Genomic DNA, 23,389 nt, shown 5'->3' on the forward strand with positions numbered 1-23,389 from the left:
CTCCTGACGATAGGACAGTTTACTTAAACCCATTTCAGAAGGGGTTGATGGAGGTGCATTCTCAAAGCAGGCTTGTGGTTCAAGAAATCAGGTATTAAACAAGAGACATGTGTAGGGGGAAAAAAGGATGGTAAATGATCAAATGATATTGTAGGCAGTTGCTGAGTTCTGAGGGCAACCAGTGGAGAAGATTTCTTGATGTCAAGCTCATGTCGTCTTCAGGTAAAGTGACAGAAGGCTGTGACAATCTGACAGACTTTCCTGGTTTGTGGTTCAAATGTGTCTGGTGATCACTGTCCCAGAGAGCCACTGGCATGAAGACCACCTGTACATGAGCTGCTGTGGTGACTTCTCTGAAGGTTCTATCATTGGATTCACATTTACTTGTCAGGACTTCAGGATATAGGGCAGTTTGAATGCATTTCCAAAGTTGGGAGAAAAATCAGCCTGCTAGTTTTCAGATTTGTAGCCAGAGATTTTAGGAAGCTAGATAAAATCAGGATCAAGTTCCGGTTATAATGAACAGGAATCGCATCAAGTATCTACTCAGATGAAAAAAAAAAGTATCTACTCAGATGTATCACTGAAATATATGTTTTTTCAACAACCACCATCATTTCTACTAAATATAGCTGAGTTAACATTAATTGGTTCACTGAATATGAATACTTTCACAAATAACTTATCAGATTATTCACATATATGCAGCAAGCATGGCACTTGAACATATAGGCTCTTGTTAAAACATGATTTGCTGCAACTTTTGTGAAAACACTCTGGATGAAATGTTTAGCAGCTCCTCCAGTATAGAAGCCAAGCCAAAACTTGTGCTAAACTTTGTCATCAGACTTAGCCTGCAACACGTATACACTTGGGTGCATTGTCTGTTCTTGAGGTACTCAAATATCCCAAGGTTCCCGCCCTGCCAGGACATGACCTCCTGACTAGCCTGGTAAAGCTGTTGGAAACTCTGTAAGAAGTTGGTAGGATGATATGTCCAAGAGATTTTACTGGATCCATAAAGTCAATGTTACTTCCCTAAATCTGACTGGCCATATCTGATTGTGTGTGTATAGATGTATACAGATGCATATATCTCATTCAAATGTGACATTCTACTCCTTGTTCATTTCCTAGAGTTAGGAGTCTCTCATGTTTTGTCACTGACTCTATTTTTCCCACTCACTTTCTCTCCTTTTCCCTTACGGGGTAGTGGAAGGGGAAATGGGGTGACTGGGTTATGGGTACTAAGGCGGACACTTGACCGGATGAGCACTGGGTGGTGTAGTATATGTTGGCAATTCAAACTCCAATAAAATATATATATTTATAAATATATTACAATTAAATGAATATATATATATATATATATATATATATATATATATAAAACTAATATGGCACTCTAGTCAACATCTTGGTAATATAACCCATCCTTCCAGGTATATCTTCTTATAAAAAGACAGAATCTTAAAACCTCGTGCTAATAAGAACATTGTCATAAAATTATAAGAGTGCTCAATGAGAGATTCTGACTTTTGCAGGGATCAAGTATGGAGAAAAGTTAAATAGTTTCTTTTCTTTTAAAAAAATATTTATTTATTCATGAGAGAGAGATAGAGTCAGAGAGAGAGAGGCAGAGACCGACAGAGGGAAGAGCCGGCTCCATCTAGGGAGCCCAACCTGGGACTTGATCCCTGCTCTCCAGGATCATACCCTGGGCTGCAGGTGGCGCTAAATCACTGAGCCACCCAGGGCTGCCCAAATAGTTTCTTTTGTTCAGGAATTAAGCAGAGGTCTAACTCTCTGAAGAAAGTCCATGATATTTTGTTTTGTTTTGTTTTGTTTGTTTTTTTGTTTGTTTGTTTGTTTGTTTTTTTTACTCAGGAACTTTATTTATTATGTTTATTTATTTATTTATTTTTTTATTGGTGTTCAATTTTGATATGGATTGCATTAAACTTGTAAATTGCCCTGGGTAACATTGACATTTTCACAATATTAATTCTGCCAATCCATGAGCATGGAATATTTTTCCATCTCTTTGTGTCTTCCTCCATTTCTTTCAGAAGTGTTCTATAGTTTTTAGGGTATAGATCCTTTACATCTTTGGTTAGGTTTATTCCTAGGTATCTTATGCTTTTGGGTGCAATTGTAAATGGGATTGACTCCTTAATTTCTCTTTCTTCAGTCTCATTGTTAGTATATAGAAATGCCATTGATTTCTGGGCATTGATTTTGTATCCTGCCACACTACCAAATTGCTGTATGAGTTCTAGCAATCTTGGGGTGGAGGCTTTTAGGTTTTCTATGTAGAGTATCATGTCATCAGCGAAGAGGGAGAGTTTGACTTATTCTTTGCCAATTTGAATGCCTTTAATATCTTTTTGTTGTCTGATTGCTGAGGCTAGGACTTCCAGTACTATGTTGAATAGCAGTGGTGAGAGTGGACATCCCCATCTTCTTCCTGATCTTAGGAAAAAGGCTTCCAGTGCTTCCCCATTGAGAATGATTTGCAAATGATGTATCAGATAAAGGGCTAGTTTCCAAACCTATAAAGAACTTATTAAACTCAACAACAAAGAAACAAACAATCCAATCATGAAATGGGCAAAAGACATGAAGAGAAATCTCACAGAGGAAGACATAGACATGGCCAACATATACATGAGAAAATGCTCTGCATCACTTGCCATCAGGGAAATACAAATCAAAACCACAATGAGATACCACCTCACACCAGTGAGAATGGGGAAAATTAACAAGGCAGGAAACCACAAATGTTGGAGAGGATGCGGAGAAAAGGGAACCCTCTTACACTTTTGGTGGGAATGTGACCTGGAGCAGCCACTCTGGAAAACTGTGTGGAGGTTCCTCAAAGAGTTAAGAATAGACCTGCCCTATGACCCAGCAATTGCACTATTGGGGATTTACCCCAAAGATACAGATGCAATGAAACGCAGCAATTTATACCTGCACTCCGATGTTTCTAGCAGCAATGGCCACAATAGCCAAACTGTTGAAGGAGCCTCGGTGTCCATCAAAAGATGAATGGATAAAGAAGATGTGGTTTGTGTATACAATGGAATATTCCTCAGCTATTAGAAACAACAAATGCCCACCATTTACTTCAATGTGGATGGAACTAGAGGGTATTATGCTGAGTGAAGTAAGTCAATCAGAGAAGGACAAACATTATATGTTCTCATTCATTTGGGGAATATAAATAATAGTGAAAGGGAGCATAAGGGAAGGTAGAAGAAATGTGTGGGAAATATCAGAAAGGGAGACAGAACTTAAAGACTCCTAACTCTGGGAAACGAACTAGGGGCGGTGGAAGGGGAGGAGGGTAGGGGGTGGGGGTGAATGGGTGTCAGGGCCTGAGGGGGCACTTGACGGGATGAGCACTGGGTGTTATTCTGTATGTTGGTAAATTGAACACCAATAAAAAATAAATTTATTTTAAAAAAAGGAATTAATCAGAGGTCACAGTCCCACAGGTGTAAGATCCTGAGGTCCTGCTCTCAGAGCCAGTGTAAACCAGAAAGATTTGGTCTCCTCCTTTGGGATAAGGTGTGCAGTGCCTGGCTTTCTTTGAATCAGCACCGGTGGGTTCAGCACTGATTTGTGTTCTCTGATGTGGTAAGTATTTCTTGGCCTGGTAGAGACTGTCAGGTCCCCATTCTCTTTGTCCTGTTAAAATCCTCAGCTACTGATTGGGTTTTGTGTTGTTTGTTTTGTATTTCTTTTTAAATCTTAGGTGGAAAAAAGATAAAAAAAATAAAAATAAAAAAAATAAATAAATCTTAGGTGGATCTGCAAGATGTGTGCTGGGAAAGGAGAGACACTAGGACAGAGATCCCAGAATATAGCTGGGGACTAAAATGAGTTCTCTTGTGTCAGGAAAGCTATATCTCACTGTCTTTTTGCATGTGTTTGTTTTTGTTTTATATCCTGGGCACCCTGTAGCTTAGCTTTATCTCCTCTCACTTCGTCCCACTGATGGGACTCCTGGGTACCATAGACCCTCATGAACAGAGTGCGTCAGCATGGTCCTTCCAAGATGAGCAGCACAGCCCAAAGACAGCTCTCCCCAGGGACAGCCTGCATCACCGTAGAGCCAGTGGGGGACAGAGTTTCTGTCTGCATCTTCCAACATTGGGAGGGGCTCCTGGGCCCTGGGTCATCCACACCCAGTTTCCAATCCTTGTGCTCACCAGTGGCTCCAGACCTTCCCAGTAGGAAAGGATTCCTCTGACCTGGGAAGCCTTGAGGATGCCTGAGTCAGGTTCTAGGGGTTGCTCAGGGCTCCCTTCAAGGTGAAGGATTTCGCTGATTGCTGTGACTCCCCAGTTAATTCAAGATGAACTATATTTCATTACTCTCAAACTCATGATTGAGACACTTGCTATTTTTAATAATTATACTATCAGTCATATATTTCCCTATGTTATGATGACTTACAGAAGCTGACATTGTGTTTCTCAGGTATGTCAATTATTCTCTGTAGTTCTTCCTTTTTCTCTTAAGTTTTGCATCCTCCTTATCATCAAATTTGATGCGCATAAAATTGCATATTTTTCTCCAGTGTGTCGAAGTATCTTTTGATAAATAGACACAGAGTCTTTGAGTAGGAAGCTTTGTGTGATATCAGGTGGGCTCTCAAACAGACATTGAGAAAGGCAAAGAGCAACCAGGCACAGTGTATAAAACAGGCAAGGTATTACCAATTCTAAAATGAGTAAAAATGGTATTTTGTTTTACACTGTGATGTATACTGATCTGACACATGTGGACATTCCTTAAATATGTGTTTAAAGAATGAATAATGGAATGTATAGATGGATGGATGGATGGACGGATGGATGGATTGACGGATAGACAGATGTTGCAGACTAAGACCTCACCAGGTGGTTACGGCAACACCCACATTCTTCCTATGGAAGAGGGAAAACGCCCACCAGCCCTGGTGGTGTTGAGTGTCTCCACAGCTCTCCACATGTAACCCCACAATCTCTATATGACATTGGACGACAGACTCACCATCAGCCATCACCTGCTCTCCCATCTGACCTCACTTGTGTCACTGCAGGCATCCCTGTCTCTGTGATCCTCCACCATTATTCACCTGACACTCTAGACCATCACTACCTCTCCGCATCCTGTGATCCAGTCAGTAACCTCCCAATGACCCATTTGGGGACACAATCCACTTCATCCTTCCCTGTTTCCTCCGCTGTCATCTTCCTCCAGCCACCCCCCAAGATCCCCCTCTCTGTCTCTCCATCCCAAATTCTGTCCTAGGACGTCCCCTGAAGCAAATTCTCAAATGAAGGGCCATGAGGACAGGCACAGCTGGTATGAAAACTCTCACAGGAAATGGAGGGGAGGTCACAGGATGTCCATGCACTGGTTCCCCCTGGAAGCCCAGGCTCTGCTCTGTTCCCAAACCCCCAGAAGCCTCACCAGACTTTGCTGCTTCCTGTCAGACCTGCTCAGGAAGGGCCTAGCATTCCCAACCTCTGGAACCTCCTCCATGAATATGTGTGTACTTCCCAAAAACTCCTGCTCACACTCAGCACCTGGAGTCAGCCCATCTCCCCTGAGCCCAGCCTGTGAGGACAGAGCCCATCTGCTCTCTGTTCCCTGTGTCCTGTCTTCAGCTCCACAGCAGTTCCCAGCCTCTCCTGGGTCAGAAGTGCATAGATCCCTCCTACTAGACTCCACTACATGGAGGAAGCCTGATCAGATGACACCTCAGGACATTTGTCCTTCCCTGGAGTGTCACTCTTACATGGTAGCAGCACAGGAGTCAGAAAAGCAGGGGGAGGAAAGGCTTGTGAGGGGGGAAAGGAGGAGAGATTTGGCCAGAGACCAGCAATGGGCAAAGTGCGATGCTGTCTGGGGGTTTCTGGAGAACAGGGGCTCCCAGCTGTGCAGCTCTCCTCTGTCAGAAGCTCCTGGGCCTGGGCCCTGGCTTACAGCTGAAACTCAGCAGCTGTGTCCTCTCTGGACCTGGAGGAGTCCCTGGACCTGGGTCTGTGTGTGGATTCCAAGAGCTGCTTCCACGAGGCCCACCAGGAGGAAGCTAGTCCATCAGGAATCCTCCCTGTCCCAGGGCCACAGAACAGTAAGTGCACAGGAGGGAGAGGCAGGGGTGGTCACATTTGCATGAGCAGCCCCTCCATTGTGAGGTCCGGGGACAGGGGATAAGACAGGCCAGGGGCAGCCCAGCTCCAGCTCCGTAGCCTAAGAAGGGGCTACATCACTATGGCCTGGACCCCTGTCCTCCTTGTGCTCCTCTGTCACTGCACAGGTAGGGACAAGCCCCAGTGCAAGGTGGGGCAACCCCAGCCTGAATCGGATCCCTGTGGCTCAGCTCCTCAACCACATGCACCCTGTCTCTTGTCTTCATTGTGACGTGTGTGTGTTTGCAGGCTCCCTGTCCCAGCTTGTGCTGACCCAGCCGCCCTCCCTCTCTGCATCCCTGGAAACAACAGCCAGACTCACCTGCACCCTGAGCAGTGGCTTCAGTGTTGGTGGCTATAGCATATACTGGCACCAGCAGAAGCCAGGGAGCCCTCCCTGGTACCTCCTGTACTACTACTCAAGTACAGAGTTGGGCCCTGTGGTCCCCAGCTGCTTCTCTGGATCCAAAGACACCTCAGCCAATGTAGGGTTCCTGCTCATCTCTGGGCTGCAGCCTGAGGACGAGGCTGACTACTACTGTGCTATAGGTCATGGCAGTGGGAGCAGCTACACTTACCCACAGTGTCTCAGATAATGAGGAAGCGAGACTAAAACCCCTAGGCCATTGTCTTTGGTCCTCCTCATCTAGAAGCTTCTTTGGAGCTTCCAATCCAGTGTATGACACTGATGCTAAGCACAGTGACAGAGGCAGATGAGGGGGTGGGACACAGTCCTGGGGACATAGGTTCCAAGCTGGAACACATGTACTGAGGACACTCATCCCTTTACTGGTGACAACAGTAGAGCATAGTCCCTGGGGATGGTGGCACGAAATGGTGCCCTCCTGTAACTCTTTCCTTTGTTACAGACAATACCTGTGGAGCCTTTAAATGTTAAAATGTTTAATACTAATAAATCTTAATATTACTAATACATTTTCTCTTATAAAACGTGTAGAACACAAGATGAAATCCATCCCTATGACAGCACACATCATACTAGATTTTAGGAAATATTACATACACATGTATATTTTCATTTTTGTCTTTAAAGATTTAATTTTAGTAATCTCTACACCCAGGTGGGGCTCAAGCCTGCAAGCTCAAAATCAGAGTCCCACCCTCTACTGACTGAATCAGTCAGGCCCCTCTAGATGCATATTTTCAACACAGTGTGTCACTTGCTGCAGATCCCAGCCCAGGGCCTGCTTCTTTCCTCCAAAGGAGAAAGGTAATTAAATAGATGAATTTTATGATGAGCCTCCCTCCATAACAGAGATTTCCCCAATAACCAGTGTACGTTCCCCACTGGAAACTGGCAGTGAGTCCAGAGTTGAGAAACCACACTGCCTGGAAGTATTGTATGTAACATAAAATCCTGTCTCTGAATCAAATATGTAAGCTGCCCTGGGAGCTCAGCTCAAGGACCTCACACTTTGTTTAGTGGTTGTTGTTTCTTTGTGCTTGTTTTTTCCTTCTCATTTTAGAGTCCAATACACCATCCATTTGAGTACACAATTCCCAGGGCTTCTTCAATGAATGGTACATACATCCTGTGAAATAAAAGTAGAGTTTATGTATATATTTTCCCATACTTTGCCCCACTTTGCATCACAAATTAAGTTTCCTCTCTCTTGTTAGATCTTATTTAACTACTCTCTTAATTTTGAATTAAAATAATGTAGAGGAAAAAATAAATAAATAAATAAAATAATGTAGAGGGCAGCCCACGTGGCTCAGTGGTTTAGCGCCTGCCTTCAGCCCAGGGCCTGATCATGAAGACCTGGGATCGAGTCCTGCTTCAGGCTCCCTGCATGGAGCCTGCTTCTCCCTCTGCCTGTGTCTCTGCCTCTCTTTCTGTCCCTCTCTCTGTATCTCTCATGAATAAATAAATAAATAAATAAATAAATAAATAAAGTATTTAAAAAATAAAATAAAATAATGTAGAGCCTTTGCAAGGGAGAAAGAGAAATGTTTCATTTAAATTTAGTAGCAATATTAAATATCTCTGGGAGATAGTTCCCAGTTCAATTCGCTAATGCAAGCAGGTGCTATTGTGATTAAATCAGGGAGGTATATTCGCTGTAATGCCAAAGTTCTCATCTGGGTAAACCTCTTTAAATAACAATAGAAGCAATTCAGGATACCTGGTTCCAAAGCCAGGCTTTGGCAGATTGTCCAAAAGAAACTAGCTTCCTGCGTGTTCCAATTCAACCTTTGTTATTTCAGCATTTACTTCCTCTTTTGTTTAAAACAATTCATCTTCATGGATTTCCTTGGGACAAATGAATTCTACATTATATTCTATGTCTTTATTCTCGTGGGAGTTTAGTAGGCCGGCTCTATATGTTTGGTCAGTCTTCTTTCTGTCCTAATACATATGTAGGAATGGTTTTCATCTAATGTAAAATCTTCTCATGCAAACTTACTATCAGTATATCTCCCTTGTTGATCTTTACTTGGTTTAATGAAAAGTGGACTTTTATGTTCTCATTGTTGAATTTCTAGAGTTCCTTATATATTCTGTGCACATTTGAGATTAAATGAAGAGACAGAATAATGACAGGATTAGTCCTTCTATCTGCAAGGCAAACTGCTCACGTTCATATGAGAGACAACAACCAAAGCTGACAAACTGCAAGTTGGTGCAAAGGCTCCCTTGTTGTAATGCTTTTTAATGGAAGGGACATTAAGGCTTGGACTCAAGGAAAGAAAGGATCATCAGGAAGTTACCACACACTATGGGTAGAGATCTAGACATGAAAGTAGAGAAGGAAATTCTCTTTAAAAATAGAGGGATAGGTGCAGCCCGGGTGGCTCAGTGGTTTAGCACCGCCTTTGGCCCAGGGTGTGGTCCTGGGTCCCCGGGATTGAGTCCCACATCAGGCTCCCTCCATGGAGCCTGCTTCTCCCTCTGCCTTGTGTCTCTGCCTTTCTCTGTCTGTGTCTCTCAGAATAAATAAATAAGATCTTAAAGAAAATACTTGAGTTATCAAGGTAAAAAAAAACATAGGGAGGAAACTTCCATGCCTATTTCTAAGTGAAAGAAGCCAACCTGAAGAGGCTGAACAGTGAGCAGTGGGGAATGGGGGACAAGAGCCCTGGGCACCATATGGAGCCCAAGGTGGACATGTCTCCATTCCACCAGAAAGCACTGGTTCTCCCATTCCTCAGCTGGGAGCTCTTCTTGTCTCCCTGCCTCTTGCAGGTGCTCCTGCCTCAATCCTGGATGAACCACTCTCCACTCCTGCACTCTTCTTGCTCAGCTGCAGCTGAGTCATGCCTCCAAATAGAGGCCTGCATGGTCTCAGGACAGGGAATGATTTGCATGGAAGACCCCACACTGAGGATAAGGTGGAACCTTAGAAGGGTTAAATTCCTCAGGCCTGGCGGTGGGCTTGAGAAGCAGAGTTTGGGGCGTCTGTACCAGGGTCTGGGCGCCCGTTCTCCTCATCCCACTCTTCACTCAAATGGAAAAGATAGAAATGCAGATTTGAAATAGAAGGGGGGGAGGAGCAAGATGGCGGAAGAGTAGGGTCTCCAAATCACCTGTCTCCACCAAATTACCTAGAAAACCTTCAAATTATCCTGAAAATCTATCAATTCGGCCTGAGATTTAAAGAGAGACCAGCTGGAATGCTACAGTGAGAAGAGTTCGCGCATCTAACAAGGTAGGAAGACGGGGGAAAAGAAATAAAGAAACAAAGGACTCCAAGGGGGAGGGGCCCCACGAGGAGCTGGGCTGAGGCTGGGGCGAGTGCGCCCAGGACAGGAGAGCCCCGTCCCGGAGAAGCAGGAGCTGCACCGACCTTCTCGGGCAGAAAGGCGCCCGCAGGGAGTTGGAGCAGGACCCAGGAGGGCGGGGATGCCCTCGGGCTCCCCGGGACAGTAACAGGCACCTGCGCCCCGGGAGAGTGCGCTGAGCTCCCTAAGGGCTGCAGCGCGCACGGGGGGACCCGGAGCAGCTCGGAGGGGCTCGGGGGCGGCTCCACGGAGGGGGCTTCGGGGCGGGAGCGTGAATCCAACAGCGCAGGCCCCAGAGCCCAGGGCGCCGGGACACAGCCCAGGATCCGGCCTCCCCTCGGGACAGGCAGAGGCCGGGAGGGCCCAGGACAGCAAGGAAGCTCCTGCCCCGAGCTGAGCAGATCAGCGGCCCCGCCCCAGAGCCTCCAGGCCCTGCAGAAGGAGTTCCTGCCTGAACTGAATCCAGGTTTCCAGAGCTGGCCCCGCCACTGGGGCTGTTCCTCCTGCAGCCTCACGGGGTAAACAACCCCCACTGAGCACTGCACCAGGAGGGGCACAGCAGCTCCCCCAACTGCTAACACCTGAAAATCAGCACAGCAGGCCCCTCCCCCAGAACACCAGCTAGACTGACAACTTCCAGGAGAAGCCAAGGGATTTAAGTACACAGAATCAGAAGATACTCCCCTGTGGTTCTTTTTTGTTTTGTTTTGTTTTGTTTTGTTTTGTTTTGTTTTGTTTTGCTTTTTGATTTGTTTCCTTCGCCCACCCCCTTTTTTTCTCCTTTCTTTTTCTTTCTCTTTTTCTTCTTTTTTTTCGTGTTTTTTTTTCTTCCCTTTTTTTCTCTTTCTCTTTTCTTTCCTTCTTTCTCTCCTCTCTTTTTCTCTTTTTCCCAATACAACTTGCTTTTGACCACTCTGCACTGAGCAAAATGACTAGAAGGAAAACCTCACCTCAAAAGAAAGAATCAGAAACAGTCCTCTCTCCCACAGAGTTCCAAAATCTGGATTACAATTCAATGTCAGAAAGCCAATTCAGAAGCACTATTATACAGCTACTGGTGGCTCTAGAAAAAAGTATAAAGGACTCAAGAGACTTCATGACTGCAGAATTTAGAGCTAATCAGGCAGAAATTAAAAATCAATTGAATGAGATGCAATCGAAACTAGAAGTCTTAACAACGAGGGTTAACGAGGTGGAAGAACGAGTGAGTGACATAGAAGATAAGTTGATAGCAAAGAGGGAAACTGAGGAAAAAAGAGACAAACAATTAAAAGACCATGAAGATAGATTAAGGGAAATAAACGACAGCCTGAGAAAGAAAAACCTACGTTTACTTGGGGTTCCCGAGGGCGCCGAAAGGGCCAGAGGGCCAGAATATGTATTTGAACAAATTCTAGCTGAAAACATTCCTAATCTGGGAAGGGAAACAGGCATTCAGATCCAGGAAATAGAGAGATCCTCCCCTAAAATCAATAAAAACCGTTCAACACCTCGACATTTAATAGTGAACCTTGCAAATTCCAAAGATAAAGAGAAGATCCTTAAAGCAGCAAGAGATAAGAAATCCCTGATTTTTATGCGGAGGAGTATTAGGGTAACAGCAGACCTCTCCACAGAGACCTGGCAGGCCAGAAAGGGCTGGCAGGATATATTCAGGGTCCTAAATGAGAAGAACATGCAACCAAGAATACTTTATCCAGCAAGGCTCTCATTCAAAATGGAAGGAGTGATAAAGAGCTTCCAAGACAGGCAGCAACTAAAAGAATATGTGACCTCCAAACCAGCTCTGCAAGAAATTTTAAGGGGGACTCTTAAAATTCCCCTTTAAGAAGAAGTTCAGTGGAACAGTCCACAAAAACAAGGACTGAATGGATATCATGATGACACTAAACTCATATCTCTCAATAGTAACTCTGAATGTGAACGGGCTTAATGACCCCATCAAAAGGCGCAGGGTTTCAGACTGGATAAAAAAGCAGGACCCATCTGTTTGCTGTCTACAAGAGACTCATTTTAGACAGAAGGACACCTACAGCCTGAAAATAAAAGGTTGGAGAACCATTTACCATTCGAAAGGTCCTCAAAAGAAAGCAGGGATAGCCATCCTTATATCAGATAAACTAAAATTTACCCCAAAGACTGTAGTGAGAGATGAAGAGGGACACTATATCATACTTAAAGGATCTATTCAACAAGAGGACTTAACAATCCTCAATATATATGCCCCGAATGTGGGAGCTGCCAAATATAAAAATCAGTTATTAACCAAAGTGAAGCAATACTTAGATAATAATACACTTATACTTGGTGACTTCAATCTAGCTCTTTCTATACTCGATAGGTCTTCTAAGCACAACATCTCCAAAGGAACGAGAGCTTTAAATGATACACTGGACCAGATGGATTTCACAGATATCTACAGAACTTTACATCCAAACTCAACTGAATACACATTCTTCTCAAGCGCACATGGAACTTTCTCCAGAATAGACCACATATTGGGTCACAAATCGGGTCTGAACCGATACCAAAAGATTGGGATGTTCCCTGCATATTCTCAGACCATAATGCCTTGAAATTAGAACTAAATCACAACAAGAAGTTTGGAAGGACCTCAAACACGTGGAGGTTAAGGACCATCCTGCTAAAAGATAAAAGGGTCAACCAGGAAATTAAGGAAGAATTAAAAAGATTCATGGAAACTAATGAGAATGAAGATACAACCGTTCAAATTCTTTGGGATGCAGCAAAAGCAGTCCTAAGAGGGAAATACATCGCAATACAAGCATCCATTCAAAAACTGGAAAGAACTCAAATACAAAAGCTAACCTTACACATAAAGGAGCTAGAGAAAAAACAGAAAATAGATCCTACACCCAAGAGAAGAAGGGAGTTAATAAAGATTCGAGCAGAACTCAACGAAATCGAGACCAGAAGAACTGTGGAACAGATCAACAGAACCAGGAGTTGGTTCTTTGAAAGAATTAATAAGATAGATAAACCATTAGCCAGCCTTATTAAAAAGAAGAGAGAGAAGACTCAAATTAATAAAATCATGAATGAGAAAGGAGAGATCACAACCAACACCAAGGAAATACAAACGATTTTAAAAACATATTATGAACAGCTATACGCCAATAAATCAGGCAATCTAGAAGAAATGGACGCATTCCTGGAAAGCCACAAACTACCAAAACTGGAACAGGAAGAAATAGAAAACCTGAACAGGCCAATAACCAGGGAGGAAATTGAAGCAGTCATCAAAAACTTCCCAAGACACAAGAGTCCAGGGCCAGATGGCTTCCCAGGGGAATTTTATCAAACGTTTAAAGAAGAAACCATACCTATTCTCCTAAAGCTGTTTGGAAAGACAGAAAGAGATGGAGTACTTCCAAATTCGTTCTATGAGGCCAGCATCACCTTAATTCCAAAACCAGACAAACACCCCACCAAAAAGGAGAATTACAGACCAATATCCCTGATGAACATGGATGCAAAAATTCTCAACAAGATGCTGGCCAATAGGATCCAACAGTACATTAAAAAAATTATTCACCATGACCAAGTAGGATTTATCCCTGGGACACAAGGCTGGTTCAACACCCGTAAAACAATCAATGTGATTCATCATATCAGCAAGAGAAAAACCAAGAACCATATGATCCTCTCATTGGATGCAGAGAAAGCATTTGACAAAATACAGCATCCATTCCTGATCAAAACTCTTCAGAGTGTAGGGATAGAGGGAACATTCCTCGACATCTTAAAAGCCATCTATGAAAAGCCCACAGCAAATATCATTCTCAATGGGGAAGCACTGGGAGCCTTTCCCCTAAGATCAGGAACAAGACAGGGATGTCCACTCTCACCACTGCTGTTCAACATAGTACTGGAAGTCCTAGCCTCAGCAATCAGACAACAAAAAGACATTAAAGGCATTCAAATTGGCAAAGAAGAAGTCAAACTCTCCCTCTTCGCCGATGACATGATACTCTACATAGAAAACCCAAAAGTCTCCACCCCAAGATTGCTAGAACTCATACAGCAATTCGGTAGCGTGGCAGGATACAAAATCAATGCCCAGAAGTCAGTGGCATTTCTATACACTAACAATGAGACTGAAGAAAGAGAAATTAAGGAGTCAATCCCATTTACAATTGCACCCAAAAGCATAAGATACCTAAGAATAAACCTAACCAAAGATGTAAAGGATCTATACCCTCAAAACCATAGAACACTTCTGAAAGAAATGGAGGAAGACACAAAGAGATGGAAAAATATTCCATGGTCATGGATTGGCAGAATTAATATTGTGAAAATGTCAATGTTACCCAGGGCAATATACACGTTTAATGCAATCCCTATCAAAATACCATGGACTTTCTTCAGAGAGTTAGAACAAATTCTTTTAAGATTTGTGTGGAATCAGAAAAGACCCCGAACAGCCAGGGGAATTTTAAAAATGAAAACCATATCTGGGGGCATCACAATGCCAGATTTCAGGTTGTACTACAAAGCTGTGGTCATCAAGACAGTGTGGTACTAGCACAAAACAGACACATAGATCAGTGGAACAGAATAGAGAATCCAGAAGTGGACCCTGAACTTTATGGTCAACTAATATTCGATAAAGGAGGAAAGACTATCCATTGGAAGAAAGACAGTCTCTTCAATAAATGGTGCTGGGAAAATTGGACATCCACATGCAGAAGAATGAAACTAGACCACTCTCTTGCACCATACACAAAGATAAACTCAAAATGGATGAAAGATCTAAATGTGAGACAAGATTCCATCAAAATCCTAGAGAAGAACACAGGCAACACCCTTTTTGAACTCGGCCACAGTAACTTCTTGCAAGATACATCCACGAAGGCAAAAGAAACAAAAGCAAAAATGAACTATTGGGACTTCATCAAGATAAGAAGCTTTTGCACAGCAAAGGATACAGTCAACAAAACTCAAAGACAACCTACAGAATGGGAGAAGATATTTGCAAATGACATATCAGATAAAGGGCTAGTTTCCAAGATCTATAAAGAACTTATCAAACTCAAAACCAAAGAAACAAACAATCCAATCATGAAATGGGCAAAAGACATGAAGAGAAATCTCACAGAGGAAGACATAGACATGGCCAACATGCACATGAGAAAATGCTCTGCATCACTTGCCATCAGGGAAATACAAATCAAAACCACAATGAGATACCACCTCACACCAGCGAGAATGGGGAAAATTAACAAGGCAGGAAACAACAAATGTTGGAGAGGATGCGGAGAAAAGGGAACCCTCTTACACTGTTGGTGGGAATGTGAACTGGTGCAGCCACTCTGGAAAACTGTGTGGAGGGTCCTCAAACAGTTAAAAATAGACCTGCCCTACGACCCAGCAATTGCACTGTTGGGGATTTACCCCAAAGATACAAATGCAATGAAACGCCGGGACACCTGCACCCCGATGTTTATAGCAGCAATGGCCACGATAGCCAAACTGTGGAAGGAGCCTCGGTGTCCAACGAAAGATGAATGGATCAAGAAGATGTGGTTTATGTATACAATGGAATATTACTCAGCTATTAGAAATGACAAATACCCACCATTTGCTTCAACGTGGATGGAACTGGAGGGTATTACACTGAGTGAAGTAAGCCAGTCGGAGAAGGACAAACATTATATGTTCTCATTCATTTGGGGATTATAAATAATAGTGAAAGGGAATATAAGGGAAGGGGGAAGAAATGTGTGGGAAATATCAGAAAGGGAGACAGAACGTAAAGACTGCTAACTCTGGGAAACGAACTAGGGGTGGTAGAAGAGGAGGAGGGCGGGGGGTGGGAATGAATGGGTGATGGGCACTGGGGGTTATTCTGTATGTTAGTAAATTGAACACCAATAAAAAATAAATTAAAAAAAATAAAAAAAAAGATTTGAAATAGAAGTCATGAAAATAAACCAAACGGATATTATAGAACTGAAAAAGATAAGAGGAGAAATTGAAAAAAGGAAACTCTAGAGGGACTCAAGAGTAAAGGACACATACTGTTTCTTTGCTCCCTTGCTTGTGGAACCAAAAATAGACTACCTTCTTTTTGTTCTATTCTCTTCCTCATGAATGATCTCCTGAGGTATCCGCAGGGGGCGCTGTGCACCTGCTCAGAGCTGGCCAGGCCTGAAACCCACTGAAGTGCTTCCACCTGCCTGGGCCCTGCACTGGTGCTCACTGCCAGAGGGAGAGATGACAGCAACTGTCTCCTCCCAGGGGACAAACTCATTGCTCTCACCCACCCCAGAACTCCTCCCTGGATGGAAGCTTCTATCTGGGCTGAGGATCCAGAATCCGATGGCATTGTGGGCTCCTATTTGCACAATATACCACCAAGCACACCCTTCATCCCTGGAGCTGAGGAGGAGATAAAAGAAACATCCCAAATACAAATCAAAAGGAAACTGAGATATGACCTCACACCAGTTGTAACCACTAACAACAAGGAAACAGCAGGTGTGGGCAAAGACACAGATAACGGGGAACCATCTTGAACAATTGATGGATGTGCAAACTTTGTAGCAATTCTGCGAAACAGTATGGACGATACTCAAAATGTTAAAAATAGAACTATCTTATTATACAGCAATTTCCCTCCTAGGTGTTTAAAAATACAGTAATATTAATTCAAAGAGATACGTGATCCCCTAGGTTCATAGTAGCATTTTCAACAATACCCAAATTACAGAAAGAGCCCAGGTGTGTGTGTATAAAGATACATATAGATATAGGTAGAGATATAGATATATTCCATTCTATATATAATGCAATATTAGTCAGTCATGAAAAAAGAATGAAATATTGTTGTCTACAACAATGTGGATGGAGAGAGTATGATACTAAGTAAAATAAGTCAATTAGAGAAAGAAATATATGATTTCACTTGTGTGGAATTTAAGAAACAGAACAAAGTATTAAAGGGGAAAAAGAGAGGAAAGCCAAATTCAGGTATTTCATATTACAAAATTTCTATTGCATCAGAATTATAGATTGAGGATAAGTACATTTCCTGTAGATAAAGGAACATTACCAATCTTCAAAGACAGCTAAAAATAAATGGAAGAAATCCTCATTTTGTATTGTCTTAATGTTTACTTTATTAGGATTCATTTCAGTGCAAAGCAACTGTGTTGCATATTAAAAAATGTTAACAATTATAAGCATCTCAGAAAGGATTCTTCTTCCCCTATAGCCTAGATTAAATTGTATCTTCCAAAAGAACATTCCTTGAAGTTTTAGACCTCAAGGATTAAGAAGGTGACCTTAATTTGGAAAGGGGCGCTACAGATGTAATTAGTAAAGATGAGATGATGATTGGGTAGGTGGATCCTAATTCAATTGACTAGTGTGCTTGTAATAAGACAGTCAGATAAAGACAATGAGGGCTTCGTGGGAGGGTGGAGGCAGAGACGGTGGTTCTGCCTCTGTAAACCACCAAATGGGAACCCCAAATTTTTCCTCAAATTTCTCACAGTCACGGAGAAGCTAGCATTCCTCTGGAGGGTCCAGACAGAACGTGGCATGGAAGGCCCTACAAACTTTGGAACTCTGTATGAACAGGAGAAATTCATTTCTAAACTTTTAAGCCACCTAATTTGTCGTGCTTTGTATGGCAGCCCTAGAAAAATAATATATCTAAAATTCAATAAATAGATTTGGGAAAAGTCACTAATAAGTGGAATGTGGCTGATGAGTGAAATTATTTCTCAATTATAAAATTGGCAGATATTAATTTTGATTTTATCCACTGTACTATGTCTGCTGAAAGAGGAACTCTCATATGTTGCTGGTGAGAATATAAATTGGTAAACCAATTTTGGAACATCAATTTTAAATTATATCAAATATTAATTATATATATGATTTGCATCAGCATTTTATATTTTTGAAGTCAGTTCTACTGAAAATTATCTAACTAATACACGCCAATTAAACATACAGGTACATCTAGTTAAGACATGTTACATAACAAATAATTGAAACCAGACATCCAAGATGGCTCAGGGGTTTAGCTTCGCCTTCAGCCCGGGGCTTGATCTTGGAGACCGGGGATCTAACCTGCATCGGGCTCTCTGCATGGAGCCTGCTTCTCTCTCTGCCTGTGTCTCTCATGAATAAATAAATAAAATCTTAACAAAACACAATTGAAGCCAACATGAATATTTCTCTGTGGAAATGTGGTGAAATTATGGTAAAGTTTCCTATAGAATATTGGTAAGCCATGAATCAAAATGAGAGACATCCTAATGCTTGTCAAAAAACACTGATTATGTTTTATATGGAGCAATTGAACTACATAAAAAAACAAGATTATGTAATGTAATATATATGTGTTGTGTATGTGTGTGTATTGTGAGAGTGTGTGGATATAAATTATTAGAGCACATCCTCAAGAGTGTTATCAGCTATCCCTTCAGGAAGTAAGTGGCAGTGAAACGAAGGATGGGCTGGTATCATTTTAATTTTCCTAAAAGATTTTATTTCCTTATTTGTGATAATGAGTGAGTGAGAGAGCATGAGCAGGGAGGGGATCAGATGGAGAGGAGTCACAGACCACCTACTGAGCAAAGAGCCCAGTGCAGGGCTTTATCCCAGAACTCTGGGATCGTGACCTGCTGAAGGCAGCCACTTCACCTACTGAGCCAACCAGGCTTCCAATATCAATTTTATAGACCATTTACAACAGTGTTATTTAATGTCAACCTTAGGACTGAGCAGAATTACACAAGTGGACCCAAAACATCTGAAATGTATCAGAAATTCCTTACAAAATAATTGCTGTAAGGGTAATATTCAAGAATAAGTGAGAACCCACACTAGTTATCAATGACAAAGGACATGTTGTCCCTGACAGCATGATACTCTCCTTGCAAAAGACAGAGATTAAAATCCAAGAGAGGCTGGTGAACCTAACAGGAGACCCTGACACCAGCAGTAACCAAATAATTCAGCTATAAGGGTAACCAAGGTAGAATTATTATCAAGGTTGAACCAATGGGCTTCTCTAGAGACTGAATCTTGAGCTGGTTTCAAGAGCATTATTTCCGAGTAATGAAACCAGGGACAAGGCAGATGCAACTCCACTGTCAGGGAATCCTGAAACACACTGTGACATAACTATTCCAGTTAGCTGTCTAAATGAGGGCATTGATGCCCTGGAAAAATGAATGGCTCAACCTCACAGAGATGACCTGCTACATTCTACTTTCCTGGGTGTGATATCAGAAAGGTCTAACTGCAAAGGTCAGAGGCCCCTTTAGGAGGGCTGGGGAGTGTGACATGGGGTGAGGGGCCTGGTGTCTGAGGCCAGCAGTGGGAGTTACTGGGCTGCTCCTGAGAGCTCAGGGTCTGGGTGAAGAAGACCAGGAGCATTTATCCCTGCACACTAGAGCAAGCAGGGTCCTCACTGTGGGTGACACTATCCTGCAGCTGCAGCCCTGGAGCCACAAGAGCTCTCAGCTCTGAATCAAACAGCTCTCATATTTCATCAAACTCCACTGCATCATGGAGTAACAGGTCCAGACACGATTTTCATGGAAGGATAGATGGACAGGACAATCATTAAATAAAAGTATATTTGCTTCATGAATTCAAACTGCAATGTTCCCTGGGGAAACAATAAGACTCACCTGGGAAGGGACCAAGTCCATGCCAACAATCAGAGCACAGCACGCAGAGCTCAGGGGCTTCTCTACCACAGCCTGGATCCTCTGTTCACCTCTTCACTGAATGAATAGAGAATTCCTTTTAGGGGAAGGAGAAAGGGTGGGGACAGGAGGGGAACTGGCTCTGCTTCTTGCTCCTGTCATTGGGGTAGAGGTGGTGGTCATGAATTATTTCTGCCAACATCTAACATACCTTCCAGGGTCCCGGGTCCAATTGGGCTGATTTTGACACTGACAGTCTTTAAGTCTTTGTTGAAACAAAGGATTTAAAATATACATTAAGGGGATCCCTGGGTGGCGCAGCGGTTTGGCGCCTGCCTTTGGCCCGGGGCGCGATCCTGGAGACCCGGGATCGAATCCCACATCAGGCTCCCGGTGCATGGAGCCTGCTTCTCCCTCTGCCTGTGTCTCTGCCTCTCTCTCTCTCTCTCTCTCTCTCTCTCTGTGACTATAATAAAAAAATAAAAATTTAAAAAAAAATAAAATATACATTAAAACAAAAGGCATGTAGTCTAAATGCATTTTCTCATTCTAGCAAATCACTGGAGCAAGTAAAACGTAGCAGTGAGTATCAGATTTAAATTTCAGGAAGATATTGTTTATGAACACAGCTATGATTGCAGAAATGACTCAAAATATAGGCTCCTAGAAATAATGTAACTCCTTGAAAATTTTCCTTGATTACCTGGAAGGATCAGAGCTGAGAATAGTTGTGTGCAGTCTCTCAATGATGAGGCACATGGAATGAGGGGAGCAGATATGAAGAGGCACTGAGCCATGCATCAGATACCCCAACCCATGTAGAGCCCCTGAGCTCTCAGTGCTGGTTCCCTGACACCCTGTGGGAGAGAACAGTGATGTGACAGGACACAGCACAGGGGACACAGTGATCTCTAGAGCGCCCTCGTCAGCCTGCATCAGCATGTCCTCTCAGAGGTACAAGACAGCCCAGAGGAAGCTCCTGCCTGACTCATGTAGGATCACTCAGGACTCACGGGGGCGCTGCTCTATCACCTTCCTGCCTGAGAGGACTCCTGGGGACTTGTGTGATTCTGTCTCCAGTCTATCGATCCCTCCACTCTGCTCTGGCTGCAGATCCCCACCCAGGTCTGCCCCACAGGAAAGTCAATAGGTCGCTGGTGCCTGGGGCAAGGTGTCCGGGTGGACACCCTTAGGGACCCTTGCTCAAACTATGACTTCCAATTTTGCTCTTGATGAAATAGGCAGTAAGTGCCTGAGTCCTTTGTCTGCTATCATTTCAGTAGTTATTTCTTACTGGACTTTCTTGTTTATGTCACCACTTTATAGTTATCTATGGAAATAGATAGTGTTTGTGTTTTTAGCTTTCCCCATTCTTTCTTTTTTCTTTTTATGAATATCATTCCTCATCTCAAAATTTGATAGATGTGAAATTACCTATTGTTTTTTAAAGTGTCAGGGATGCCTTAGTTTAATAGGAAATTCAGGGATCCCTGGGTGGCGTAGCGGTTTGGCGCCTGCCTTTGGCCCAGGGCGTGATCCTGGAGACCCGGGATCGAATCCCACATCGGGCATCCCGGTGCATGGAGCCTGCTTATCCCTCTGCTTATGTCTCTGCCTCTCTCTCTCTCTCTCTCTCTCTCTATCATAAATAAATAAAAATTGAAAAAAAATTTAAAAAAATGTAATTCATGAGTATGAGTATTTTTCTCTGATATGAGTTCAGGCTCACAAACATGAAGAGAAAGGAATAAGGAACAAGCATGAATTATCAAACCAACAATTTACAAGTAGTTGCAAAATGAATGGCAGGCATTTTGGTATCTAACACTGGGCAAACACGAGGCCTGAGCTTCATATTCCCCTGTTCCTGGAGACTCCTTATGTTCCTGCTAGTCCTCCTTCTCCAGGTTCCTTCTCCAGCCTTCCAGGACCCTCTGATCCTCAGCAGAACACAATGGGAAATGGAGTTCAAAATGGTCCATGAGGATCACTTGTTCACAGAGTGTTGGGTTCATTTCTGATAAAGAGACATCCTTGGTCAGCTCACCCTGGACTACTGCAGACATGGTCCCTGATTAACGAAGAGGAGAGCACCATCGCTACATCTGTCACATGGACTCTGAGACTCCCAGTGTCCTCACTGCTGGAGGAGTGACTGCTAGGATCCTCCAAAGAGACAAGGAGCAATGTCCCTGTGGAGGGAAGAAAATGTTCCAGAGAGGGGTTAGAGTTGAGGTGATTTAGAGGCAGGGCCAGGGGTTGGAGATTGTATCCATCTCCTCATACAGCTGTCAGGATTCTCAGGGAGGAACTTTGGGGTGGAGGTCACCAGGGTCACAGGTCATTGATTTGGAGAAGATGTCTTCCTGCCAGTCTGTGTCCCAGGTCACCCTGCAGACATTTGTGTGTGTGAGGTCCCAGCATCTGTCCCTTTCAAGATCTCCCAGGTGACTTGTGGGTGACCGTGGAGCAGGGAGAGAGAGGAAGCTGATTTGCATAAAACACTTGCTTATTCTCATAGGTCTGGAGTCATGAAAAGGTCCTGGGACAGCCTTCTCCAGCCGAAGAGCCTGTGGAGCCCACCTCTGGTGAAAAAGTTCAACACACAGAAACATACGGAAAATGGGAATGAAAATATATCCTCTTCCATCCCCTGCATTTAAGAACACAAAGCTGGACATTTGTACTAAAGTAGGTCCCATCTGGCTTGTAAAACTTCTTGCGTTGAAGTTTTGGTTATGTGCTGTCTATAGTTTTTATTATTCTATAAAGAATAATGTAAAAGATACTCAAATTACTTGTCTTTTACTTTAACAACTTGAGAGTCAAGATCAATCACCTCCATAGCATCACCTCAGCAGGGTCCTCACCATCCTAGCACTGCAGTGTAGCAATCAGAGAGGGCACCCTGAGGATACCTAGTTCTGGACAATAGGAAGTGCTCCCATTCAATCAGGTCTGATCTTACAACTGAAATGTCCTGACACACTACAACACACAAGTATAGGAAGACTTCAGAATGTAGAATGAAGAAGGAAGACTTAAAACAAATTGAGGAAAACACAGCACAACAGTAAGAACCTGGGGTTACTTCTCTTGTATTATGTCCCCCACATGTAAGATACGATGCTGTAAGTTCCTCCAACCAAGAACTATCCAGAGGCTGAGAGCCATAATAACAAGCCAAAAAACACCCAATCTCCAAAAGGACCAACTCTCATGGTCAGAGGATATTGAGATAAGTTGGCCTAAGGGGAGGAAATATTTGGAAAAACCTGCCCACTGCTTGCATACACTAATGAATCCCCAAACTGTGCCCTCATGCAGGTTTCACTTTATTATTGCTCAGCAGAGACAAGGTGTCCATAACCTCCTGCCAGAAGCAGGCAATTTCCTTTTGCCCACTTGCCATGGTGTCAGCTACTCAGTAGATGGCTTTGCCTCTATCCCATGGGAACATCAACAATTCTGGGCAAGGCAGGGCTAATTGGCTAATTTGTGCTCCAGTTCTTCCCAACCATAATTTCGGCAGGTCCATGATCCCCGGGTGGCTCAGCAGTTTAGTGCCTGCCTTTAGCCCACGGCATGATCCTGGATTCCCGGGTTCGATCCCGCATCGGGCACCCTGCATGGAGCCTGCTTCTCCCTCTGCCTGTATCTGTGCCTCTCTCTCTCTCTCTCTCTCTGTGTGTGTGTGTGTGTGTGTGTGTGAGTGTGTGTGTGTGTGTGTGTCTCATGAATAAATAAGTAAAATCTTTTTAAAAA

Source organism: Canis aureus, chromosome 27 (assembly GCF_053574225.1).
Source record: "Canis aureus isolate CA01 chromosome 27, VMU_Caureus_v.1.0, whole genome shotgun sequence".
Taxonomy (NCBI): domain Eukaryota; kingdom Metazoa; phylum Chordata; class Mammalia; order Carnivora; family Canidae; genus Canis; species Canis aureus.